The 11,926-nt window shown below is 43.7% G+C and overlaps 1 non-coding gene and 1 pseudogene across 1 annotated transcript; one reads left to right on the top strand and one right to left on the bottom strand.

Moving 5' to 3' along the window:
• Positions 1-6,644: 6,644 nt before the first annotated feature.
• Positions 6,645-8,376, top strand: LOC140197439 (heat shock 70 kDa protein 1B-like; annotated as a pseudogene).
• Positions 8,377-10,320: 1,944 nt separating this feature from the next.
• Positions 10,321-10,484, bottom strand: LOC140198503 (U1 spliceosomal RNA). The gene has a single exon (XR_011886171.1). It is a non-coding gene; the product is annotated as a U1 spliceosomal RNA (small nuclear RNA).
• Positions 10,485-11,926: the final 1,442 nt, after the last annotated feature.

The following is an 11,926-nucleotide window of genomic DNA, read 5'->3' as shown; positions in this document are numbered from 1 at the left end:
TTTCCTATTCCTGAGAACTGTTAGTTCTGAGCTTTGCATCGTCTCCCGGATATCGGCTCCCCATTCGCAGTGGTGCTATGCCTAACGACTCTGCCTCAGCATCTGTGTCCTGTACTTGCGTTCGCCCCCAGCCACGTCCTTGCAACACTCTCTCTCCCTCTCAAAAAAATCGATTTCCTGGATATTGTATATAATTTTGGGCGTCAGGGAGCCGCAATCAATATGCGGGAGACTCCCGGAACTTCCGGGAGAGGTGGGATGTCTGCGTACAAAACGTTATGCCAAATTAAATTAAATCCCTTCTCCTCCACACGATCCCTATCTCTTCATACCCGGTCATGTTCTTATTTAAAACGCTCTTAAACTGCACCGGATCTGCTTCCACCACCATGAGAAGCAGCTCGTTCCGGGGAAAACCACCAGCCTCTGTGTGAAAGAAAATCTCCTTTAAACTAACTCTCTCATCATAAAAATGCAAATATTTGATATTTCTGTTCGGAGGAAATCACTTAACGTCTTCTATAAGTGTTTCTCTTCAATTTTCAAGATGTTGGGTTTTGCCTCCATTTCCCGACAACTGAGAGAAATCCAGTGACGGGTCAGGTTAGATCTGTTTTCTTTGGGAGGGTAATGGTGATCATAAATGGGAGAGAGGGGCCCAGGTAGCGTGGACAAGGTCATTGTTTACCCAGTGGACAGTCGAGTTCAAACCAGAGTTTAGGAACGAGGGTTAGTGGGGCCTGAGAGTGAACTTCATCCCACAGGGGGTGGTTGGAATCTGGAAACTTGTTGTCTGAGAGGGTGGTGCATTTGAAAGTTCAAAGTAAGATTTATTATCAGAGTACATACAAGTCACCACATAGACCCCCCGAGATACTCAGCAAATCTATAAAATAGTAACTGTAAGCAGGATCAATGAACGATCAAGTGGAGCATACAAGACAGCAAACTGTGCAAATGCAAATCTATATATCTGTTTATCTTTTGCAATAAATAATGAGAGCATGAAATAACAAGATAAAGAGTCCTTAAAGTGAGATACCTTTGTATGATATTTTCAGGACTAGAAGTTTGAAGGGATTTGGTTTGTCACCTAAAACAGTCAAAAACTTCTATAGATGGACCGTGGACAGCATTCTGACAGGCTATATCACTGTCTGACATCAAGACATCTTCAAGGAGTGGTGCCTCAGAAAGGTAAAGTCCATTATTAACGACCCCCATCACCCAGGGCATACCCTCTTCTCATGGTTACTGTTGGGAAGGAGGTAGAGAGGCATAAAGATACACACTCAGCATTTCAGGAACAGCTTCTTCCCCACTACAATCTGAGTTCTGACTGGTCATTGAACCCATGAACACTACCTCATTCATATATATATATATATATATATATATATATATATTTCTGTTTTGCAATGGTTTTAATCTATTAAGTGCACATATATAGACTTACTGTAATTGATCAACTTATGTATTTGTTTTCCATATTATGTATTGCATTGAACTGCTGCTGCTAAATTAACAAATTTCACAATACATACCTGTGATAATGAACCTGATTCTGATTTTCTGTTCAAAGGCATTGGTGTTCCCATATCAGGCGCTAATGTAGCCAGTCAATAAACTTTCCACTACACATCTATAGATGTTTGTAAAGGTTTCTGACGACATGCCAAATCTCTGCAGAATCCGAAGGAAGTAGAAGCTTCCTTTGCACTGAGAGTTTTACGAAAGGTCCAGGGCAGATCCTCTGACACCGTGGAGACAGGGACTGTCACAACATTTAACATTTGAATTGGGGGACCATTTCGTTCAGCACCTCAACTCAAAGTTCCCCCTAATTTGTAATGACCAGTGTGAGCAAAAAATTTGTACTGCACAACGACAACATGTGCACACTGAATTTTAAGGTGGAAGTTAAGCTGAAGTTATTCTAAGGATAATAAGTGTATGCAGTTTGTTGTTCATTGTTTAAAAGAAAAAAAATTAACATAAATGAGTCTTCATTCTCATGAACAATACGACTGCAAGCAACAGTATCAATCGTTCCACGTTATTAAAGTTGTCTAAAATGGTTGACAAAATATCCAGATTGGTGTTTTATTTGGAAATCATTGCATACAGCACTGAATTGGTAGCTTAATTACATAAGAGACATAATCGTGAACAAGATAATGAACGTATCAAAGTTGCTTCGTCAGTTTTCTCCCTGCTGTCTTTGGCATCTACCCAGTCTTTGACCAGACGAATAAATCCGCCTTCCAGCAGAGAATTCTCATTGGCATATCCAAATGACTCTCACTTAAACGGTTCCTCAGTTTGTTTTTGATCTGATTCGTGACGGTAAAACCTCTTTCACGAGCAGCGCTAGATGTAAGAAAGGTTCCGCCAATGTCCGTCAGCTTTGCAAGCTCACAAAACTCTTCATTTTGAGTTGCAAATGTCACCATTTCAGAAGAGCTGGTAATCGGTTTGGATTTAATTTTTTCTTGTACAGATAATACGAAGTCATTGTACTGCTTAACTGTGACAGCATTTTCAGCAAGGAAATCAGGATATTTTCCACACACGGCACTCACCTGGACTTTGCCAAAATGGAGGTCACATTCTGCACGCACAGAAAAATCAAAAGCCTCCCGTTCTTGTACCTCGCCCTCAGGAAACCTCTCTTCTAAATGAACACAGAGATAGTTTATCAAGGTCAACAGAGAATTTGTAGCTACTGTCACAACTGTAGCTCAGAAAAATTTAACTTCCTCACTCCAAGACTCTTTGTCTCCCAGATACTTCTTTCTTATCTTGTTAATTTTGCCTCGTGCAAAATGAAGTGCATCAATTGTCCTTAAGACACTCCTTTGCAGAGTCTTCAACAGTGCAGCCTCTTCTTCAAAGACATCATTTAACAGCTCTAAAGCTATTTTTATTCACTGCTTATCAACTTTTTGTGACAATATTTCTTCTGAAATATCGTCCTCAAAATATACAATCAATGCCTCATACATGTTTATGATTGCCTGCAGTGTAACGTGTCTAGACAGCATCTCACTTTATTCACTGGTCTGAAAGCAACAGCTTCATTTCCAGAAGTGTTTGCAATTCCTTTAAAAGTGCATCTTTTAGTTGAAGATTGAGAAAACACCCAGAAACCTCCCAGGCCATGCTCTTTTCTTGCTGCTGCCATCAGGTGGAGGTAAAAGTGCCTCAGGATTCACACCACCAGATTCATGAACAGTTACTACCCCCCAGCCATCAGGTTCTTCAACAGAAGGGGATATCTACACTCATTTAAGGACTCTGTTATATTTTCACAATGAGTGCAGTGGATAGAGGGGAACAGGTGAATGTCATATACTTGGATTTCCAGAGGGCGTTCGATAAGGTGCTGCAGAAGAGACTTATAAATAAGTCGGATGCATGGTGTCAGAGGAAGTGTATTGGCATGGATAGTGGATTGGTTAACCGATAGAAGGCAGAGAGTCGGCATAAATGGGTGCTTCCCCGGTTAGCAGCCTGTGGTGAGTGGGATGTCACAGGGCCCGCAACTGTTTACCATTTACATTGATAATTTGGAAGAGGGGACTGAGTGTAGTGTAGCAAAATATGCTGATGACACTAAACTGAGTGGAAAAGCAAATTGTACAGAGGATATGGAGAGTCTGCAGAGGGATATAGATAGGTTAAGTGAGTGGGCCAAGGTCTGGCAGATGGAATACAATGTTGGTAAATGCAAGGTCATCCACTTTGGAAGGAATAATAGAAGAGTAGATTATTATTTAAATGGTGAAAGATTGCAGCATGCTGTTGTGCAGAGGGACTTGGGAGTGCTTGTTCATGAATCGCAAAAAGTTGGCTTGCAAGTACGGTAGGTTAGTAAGAAGGCGAATGGAATATTGGCCTGCATTGCTAGAGGGATTGAATTCAAGAGCAGGGAAGTCATGCTGCAATTATACAGGGTACTGGTGAGGCCACACCTGCAGTACTGTGTGAAGTTCTGGTCTCTATACTTGAGGAAGGATATACTGGTTTGGTGGCAGTGCAGAAGAGAGTCACCAGGCTGATTCCAGGGATGAAGGGGTTAACCTGTGAGGACAGATTGAGTCACCTGGGACTATACTCTCTGGAGTTCAGAAGAATGAGAGGGGATCTTATAGAAACATACAAAAGTTTGAAAGGGATAGATAAGGTAGAAGTAGAAAACTTGTTTCCATCGGCAGGTGAGACTAGAACTGGGGGACATTGCCTCAAGATTCAGGGGAGAAGATTTAGGACGGAGATGAGGAAAAACTGTTTTTCCCAGAGAGTGGTAAATCTGTGGAATTCTCAGCCCAGGGAAGCAGTTGAGGCTTCTTCACTAAATATTTTTAGGAAACAGTTCGATAGGTTTTTGCATAGTAAGGGAATTAAGGGATATGGGGAAAGGCAAGCAGATGGAGCTGAGCTTACAGACAGATCAGCCATGATCTTATTGAATGGCGGGGAAGGCTCGATGGGCCGGATGGCCTTCTCCTGCTCCTATTTCTTATGTTATTTCATGCTCGTTACTTATTGCTATTTATTTATATTTGCACAGCTTGTTTACTGTTTACAGTTCTGGATGTTTACAGTTCACAGTTACTGTTCTATAGATTTGCTAAGTATGCCCACAGAATAAGAATCTCAGGGTTGTATGTGGTGACACGTATGTACTCTGAGAAGAAATCTTACTTTGAACTTTGATAACGTCAAGAAATGCAAACACGTAATTTTTGCTTCTCCAGCTGTCCGGGGTTTGGACACACTTTTCCATTTGTTCATCAGTGTGTTGAACTGAATGTATGCAGGGATTCATTTCAATAGCCAACAAAATGCTGTCAATAAGAACTTGCTCTCCTCTGGATTTGATCGTTTTCGCTCTCCTTCATCTGCCCCCTCACAAAACACAGGTAGGGCCTGTAGCGAGTAATGAAGGATTTTCTTACCGAAGCTTTTGTACACCATCCATATGTGATTTGCTTGCTAAATGACGTTTCAAAAAGACAAGTTTCCAAATATCACTCCACTTCTTTCCACTTGTAAATTCTCCAGCAACTCTTGCATCTGTGACAACCCACACAGGTAACACCATTTTCTGCATTCTACATAAATATTTCTCATAGCTGAACGTTCCAAACTCTCAGGCTTTCAGTGCAGCTTTTTCAATTGTTTCATTAAGCCATTCCACTTCAAATGAACCCGCTCTTCACACGGCCTTAGACCACCTGGACAGGATGCTGTTTGTTGTCACCATCAATATTTAACACCACCATTCCCACAGTCCTGATCAACAAGCTATGAACACTACCTCACTGCTTTTTTTAAAATTTGTGCTTTTATACTGTAGTACTTATCGTAATTTAACTGTTTAATATGCATATATATATGCTTACTGTAATAAAGTATTGTCTTAGAGTGCGTCTGTGCTCTAGCAGGTCCATTTGAATGTTCTCCATGCTGTTCATTCAGACGCTCTTCTGCACACCACTGTTGTACCACATGGTTACTTGAGTTACTGTCACCTTCCTGTCGTCCAGAACCAGTCTGACCGTTCTCCTCCGACCACTCTCAACAACGAGGCATTTTTGCTCACTGCATGGTTTTTGTTTTACACACCATTCTCTGTAAACCTTAGCGAATATTGTGAACGAACATCCCAGAGATCATTAGTTTCTGAGATACTCAAACCACCCTGTCTGGCACCAACAGGCATTCCACAGTAAAAATCACATTTCTTCCTCAATCCAATGTTTGGTCTGGACAACAACTTGACCATGTCTGCATGCAATTATGCACTGAGCTGCTGCCACATGATTGGCTGTTTAGTTGTTTGCATTAACCAGCAGACACACAGCTGTACCTAGTAAAGTGGTCACTGAGTGTCCGTCTGTGACAAACCCGATTCTGATCTGGAGCTGATCCTAGCACCTTACACCTCTGGCCCAAGGGAACCTCCAGCAGCGGGTCAACATATTAGGGCAATATCACTAATACAGACATCATCCACAACCTCCACAAGTCTTCTGTATCCTCCAGGACTACATCTCAGCATTGAGCCAAATTAAACAGTAAAGCTTTCCGACACCACAGCCATGAAATTGTTATAAAATAAAATTAATGCTCTGGCTGATTAATCTCAGCCGGCTTTTACACCATTTTTTAAATGTTCATGCTGGTTTTACCTTAATTAATTACTTTCCGCACTGTCGCCAAATATCTAAGATCGCCACTCAATCTTACAATATCATGCTGTATTCTGGCCAATCCACGGCTAAAGAAAGAGAAAGGCTCCCGGTCAGAGGTGAGGCGGAGTTCAGCGCTGTCAACCTCGATAGAAAGTCACTAAAAAGTCATCGGGTTAATTTCAATCCCATTAACAAATAAAATAAATGATTTCCATCGTAAATTGTCGTTACATAAATCTGAAAAACAATATTATCCCCACACCACATACACACTTGATGTTTGTTTCATAACCGACACTACACGGGGAGTATCGCTGAGAGCCCGCAAGCCGCTGGGACTTTGCGAAAATTCTGGAGGTGGCGAGGTAGATCTGGTGCAGAGTCTGGGAGAATCTGACAACACTAACATCGCTGCGTTACGGATAACCTTTTACCCAGAGGAAATCTCCTCCATGGTGCTGACCAAGATGAAGGAAATTGCTGAGGCTTACCTTGGCTGCAGAGTCACCAATGCTGTCATCACTGTTCCTGCTTACTTCAATGACTCCCAACGCCAGGCAACCAAAGATGCTGGTGTGATAGCTGGTCTCAATGTCCTGCGTGTCATCAATGAGCCAACAGCAGCTGCCATTGCCTATGGTCTGGACAAGAAAGGCAAAGGGGAGCGTAATGTTCTCATCTTTGACCTGGGTGGTGGCACCTTCGATGTGTCCATTCTCTCCATCGATGACGGTATCTTTGAAGTGAAATCAACAGCTGGTGATACCCACCTGGGAGGAGAAGACTTTGACAACCGCATGGTCAATCATTTCAGTGAGGAGTTCAAGCTGAAATACAAGAAAGACATCAGCCAGAACAAGAGAGCGGTGAGGAGGCTGCGGACAGCCTGTGACAGAGCAAAGAGAACGCTGTCTTCCAGCACCCAAGCCAGTATTGAGATTGACTCTCTGTTTGAGGGTGTTGATTTCTACACCTCTATCACAAGGGCTCGCTTTGAGGAGCTGAACTCTGACCTGTTCAGGGGCACTCTGGAGCCAGTGGAGAAAGCCCTGAGAGATGCCAAGCCGGACAAATCCCAGATCCATGAAATTGTCCTGGTCGGCGGCTCCACCCGAATCCCCAAGATCCAGAAGCTGCTGCAAGATTTCTTCAACGGTAGGGAGCTAAACAAGAGCATCAACCCCGATGAGGCCGTGGCCTATGGAGCAGCTGTCCAGGCGGCCATTCTGATGGGCGACAAGTCGGAGAATGTTCAGGATCTGCTACTCCTAGATGTTGCTGCTCTGTCATTGGGGCTGGAGACGGCAGGTGGAGTCATGACCACCCTTATCAAGCGTAACACCACCATCCTCACCAAGCAGACCCAGATCTTCAGCACCTACTCTGATAACCAGCCTGGTGTCCTTATTCAGGTGTTTGAAGGCGAGAGAGCCATGACCAAGGACAACAACCTTCTGGGCAAGTTTGAGTTGAGTGGCATCCCTCCCGCTCTTCGTGGCGTACCCCAGATTGAGGTGACCTTCGATATTGACGCCAATGGCATTCTCAGTGTCTCTGCTGTTGACAAGAGCACCGGGAAAACAAACAAGATCACCATCACCAACGACAAGGGCAGGCTGAGTAAGGTGGAAATTGACAGGATGGTGCAAGATGCAGAGAAGTACAAGAATGAGGATGAAATGCAGCGGCAGAAGATTGCAGCCAAGAACTTCCTGGCTTCAACATGAAGGGCTCTGTGGAGGATGAGAAGATGGCCGGAAAGATCAGTGCTGAGGACAAGAGAAAAGTCATTGTCCTGTGGAACCAGACAATATCCTGGCTGGAGAAGAATCAGATGGCAGAGAAGGAGGAGTTTGAGCACAAGCAGAAAGAGCTGGAAGAACTCAGCAATCCCATCATTGCTAAACTGTACCAAGGAGCAGCCACAGGGGAATCGTGCAGGGCACAGGCTGGGACTGCCAGTTCTGCCGGACCAGCTATTGAGGAGGTGGATTAAAGGACTGTAAATGTGACTGTCTGGGGCTTGCACGGTTTGAGCTCTCTCGACACTTCAGTGGGTCTGATGCTGATGTTGGCACTTGGGAATAGTCTTCACTGTAACACCACGGGGTCATGTCAATGTCCTGAATCTGGCTGTGATGTACTAATTGTAAACACTGGTAACTGGGTCTATTCAATTCCTTTGATCTGGTTTTCTGTATTGGGTTGCTTTATTTTTTTTTAATGTCATCTGTTTTGGAATGTAAACTTTGTACAGTTTTAGTTATCTTGTAACATGTTTTTAATAAATCTTTAAATTTTTTAAAAATTGGGTGTAATTATATTTCATCATCAGAGAAAGAAAACTTGCCATTTTGTTGTATCACTGTATCTCAATAAATGTTCCCTCCTCTTCCTCCCTTTCCCAGGGATATCTTCCTTCTAATTTCCAGCACACCTTCTTTCTGGATCTCTTTTGTCAACACTTCCACACTCTCACAGGTGCAGTTTGGCATTACTTTCCCAGAAGGCTTTTGGTTCTTCAAGAAGGTGACCAGTCCCCAAAGTTGACAGATCTAGTGATGTTGCCCTTCGCCAGTAGCTCCTGCAATGTCCCCAAAAACAGCTTAATTCGATGCCTTGGGAGAGAATCCCATATGCTGGGAATGACGATTGGTATTGGCAGCAGGCTGAGTTTTGAGGTGTGGGTTTGGACAGGTACATGGAGGGGAGGTGATTGACAGGTTGCGGGCAACTGGGACTAGCCGGGAGGATGCTGTGTGGGGCTTGGACAAGTTGGGTGGAAGGGCCATTTCCCAGCTGCATTCCACACAATTGTTGGCGTTTCTGTGCATCACCAACATTGTATCACGTCAGGATGTAAAGGAACTTTATCAGCCAAGGACAACCTGCAGCAGGTCTTCAAGGCACTGGAGTGATACCACCAACTCTAGATACACTTTATTTATACCACCGATATATGTTGTGAATTTTTTGTTTTGTGGCAGCAGAACATTGCAATACATTATAATTTTTAAAACTTTGTATAAAATACGATAAGAAATACATATAAAATAAATGAAATAATTATTGCAGAATGGCGGCAAAATATTGTGAGTTAGTAGGCTTGAGGTCAGAATTCTGATGGCAGGGATGAAGAAGTTGTTCCTGAAAAGTTGGGTGTGTGTCTTCTGGCTCCTGTACCTCCTCCTTGAAAGTCAGGCAGTATCTATGTTGGGAAATGAACAGTGGACCAACAGCAGACTGTAAGCAGAAACTCATCAAATCCACTGGCAACAAGTACCCTGCTCATGGACTTTATCTCTTGGCCCGAGGACCAAGTTAAACTATTTTACCACAGTGAGATATTCCTGCATTAACGCCGTGTTGATTGGCGCCTGTGGCATTTAAAACTATCTTCCTTAAATAGTGAACTTCCTCTGCCCTCTACAATCGAACATGGAGGATTGAATACGGGGTGGAAAAAATACTCCAAGGGACAAAAGATGCTATGATCGGCACCAACATACGTTAAGTGCCGGCTGAAGTCATCATCTGCAGAGGGAAACGGACAGTCGACGTTTCGGATTAGACAGACCCTTGATCTGGAGTTTTCAACTCTGTCCCGAAGGAGTTGTAATCTTGAGATTATGATTCCTGGATGTGGATATTAAGGGAGGAAATATCGCCTTGGGTCTGAAAGTTGGAAAAAATATCCGATGAATGTTTCTTTCGGGTTCTTCTCCGCTGCGAGTGGGAGTGGTTGGGTGGCGCGGAATATACCCCTCAACTACAGTTGTGTTATAGAAGATGAAGTAGCAGAGTGCCACGTGAGTGAGTAAAATTTGAAAACTGTACAGAATGAAATAGTCATGAATTCAGAGTTATTGAATGGTTTGTCGTAAATAATTTTCTCAAGTGTATTTTGTTTGGAGAAAACGGATGGGAGAAGGTAAGTCGCCGCCGAGACCCATCAGCAGGGCCCCCAGTATTTTTGTAACCTTACAAGGGAGTGGGTCTGGAAGCAGCGAGACGTACGAAGTGAACCATCGGTCGTCAATACACGCACTGAGTACTGGAAGACTGTACACAACTTGCAGAAAACTCTTAACAGGGGAATCTCTGTCTTTAGATTAGAAATCAGGGGAGAGCGCGAACGCAGTCCCCCACTACCACAAATTTTGCAGTCGAGTATCCCGCATTTGGGGACATCGCAGGCGTCAGCACACCCGAAGTGCAATGGGATAGCCTCGTCCTGGGAGAACCGCCTTAATGATCACGGTCTCTCCCCTGCCAGGTAAGTATGCTTTTTCTTCTCTGCCATCCACGTGCATGCTTAACCCACACCCCTCAATATTCAGGCAAACAAATGTTCTAAAGATCTATTTCCTACTATTCCACGTGCTCCTCCTAAAATACTGTTAGCATAAATGCCACAAATCTAGATTATTTGATTAACTGCTGTAGTTTACTGGTGACAAATCCCAGACCTTAATCTGCATGTTTTCTAAAAAAGGAAATGTGCGCCACGATTGGCTTTGCAGCGACTGGTCGTTGCCGAACCTGACCGCACGGTGTCAGTGTTTTCCTTGAGGAAATGCAGGGAGCTGCCTGAGGCCCACAGGGTGAATGAACAGACGACCCCGCAGACCGGGATTGCTCTAGAAAGGCTGCAGGGGAGATTAGCCAGGATGTCGCAGGGGGGTCAGCTTTTCACTTATGATGGGAGACTGAACACAGGACAGCACACGAACGGATCTTTCGGCTCAAAATGCCTGTGCACAGACATCCCACCCTGCAAAAAACGCTCACCCCCTCCGCCGCCCCACAGTGGCGGCGCCAGAGCTTTTTGCTTGCTGGTGCTACGGAGAGTCTGATTTATTCAGTGATGGTGCTGAGGGATGCACTGTATGGTAATATGTATTCGCAAGGCCAGACGCGTGGCGTTAAAAAGTCAGTTTCAAGCATTATGTGCCTACTATAAATGCCTCTGTATATTCACAAGCAACAGCAATTGATAGATCTAATATAGAAGTGAACTGTTACAGTGTCAACGGCATCGGAGACAACCTGGGCTACACGGAGCACAAACAAAAAAAACAAACAGAGCATCCGAGCAACAGCGGACAACGTGAATCACGCACCAATCCCGCAATCAGCGTCAAATGCGTGTTTTTCAACTGAAAAACACAAAATGAACCCACTGATATTCGCATTACATAGACAGCAATGCCAAAAGATACACTGTTATGAAAGTGAAAACAGGCAAACAACAGAAGCAAGGCTTTACCAGGAGTTGGACAAATCGTACTCTGACCATGCAATACCTCAACTAATTCGGCTATTGAATTTAAAACAAAAATCAACAGAATCACGCTTGGAAGCCTAAGGAAAACCAGTAGGCTTAATAGCAGTCAATGTAGTATTTTAGGATTTGCAGGAAACATAAGGACTATGGGGTAGAAAATAATAATAATAATCGGAATTAACCTTGGCCCAAATTTTTAAAAAATCAACTGCACTCACCATTAATGTTTTCAGAGAAGTACAATCTGTCTGTTGTTGTGATTGGTGGCGAAAGCATCAACGATTTTCTGGATGTCAAGTGCTTTGGTCCTCCGGCTGTTTATGGCCAATAGAGCCAAGTTGCTGTTCCCAGCATCAACGCTGCTATTCCTTAAGTAGTTTTTGACGCGTCTGAGGCAAGAGAAACTCCGTTCGCATGAGGCAGATGTAACAGGAAGAGT

Source organism: Mobula birostris, chromosome 5 (assembly GCF_030028105.1).
Source record: "Mobula birostris isolate sMobBir1 chromosome 5, sMobBir1.hap1, whole genome shotgun sequence".
NCBI classification, from domain to species: Eukaryota; Metazoa; Chordata; class Chondrichthyes; order Myliobatiformes; family Myliobatidae; genus Mobula; species Mobula birostris.
The sequence above is the reverse complement of the archived record's forward strand: the minus strand, read 5'-3'. Positions and strand labels throughout refer to the sequence as shown.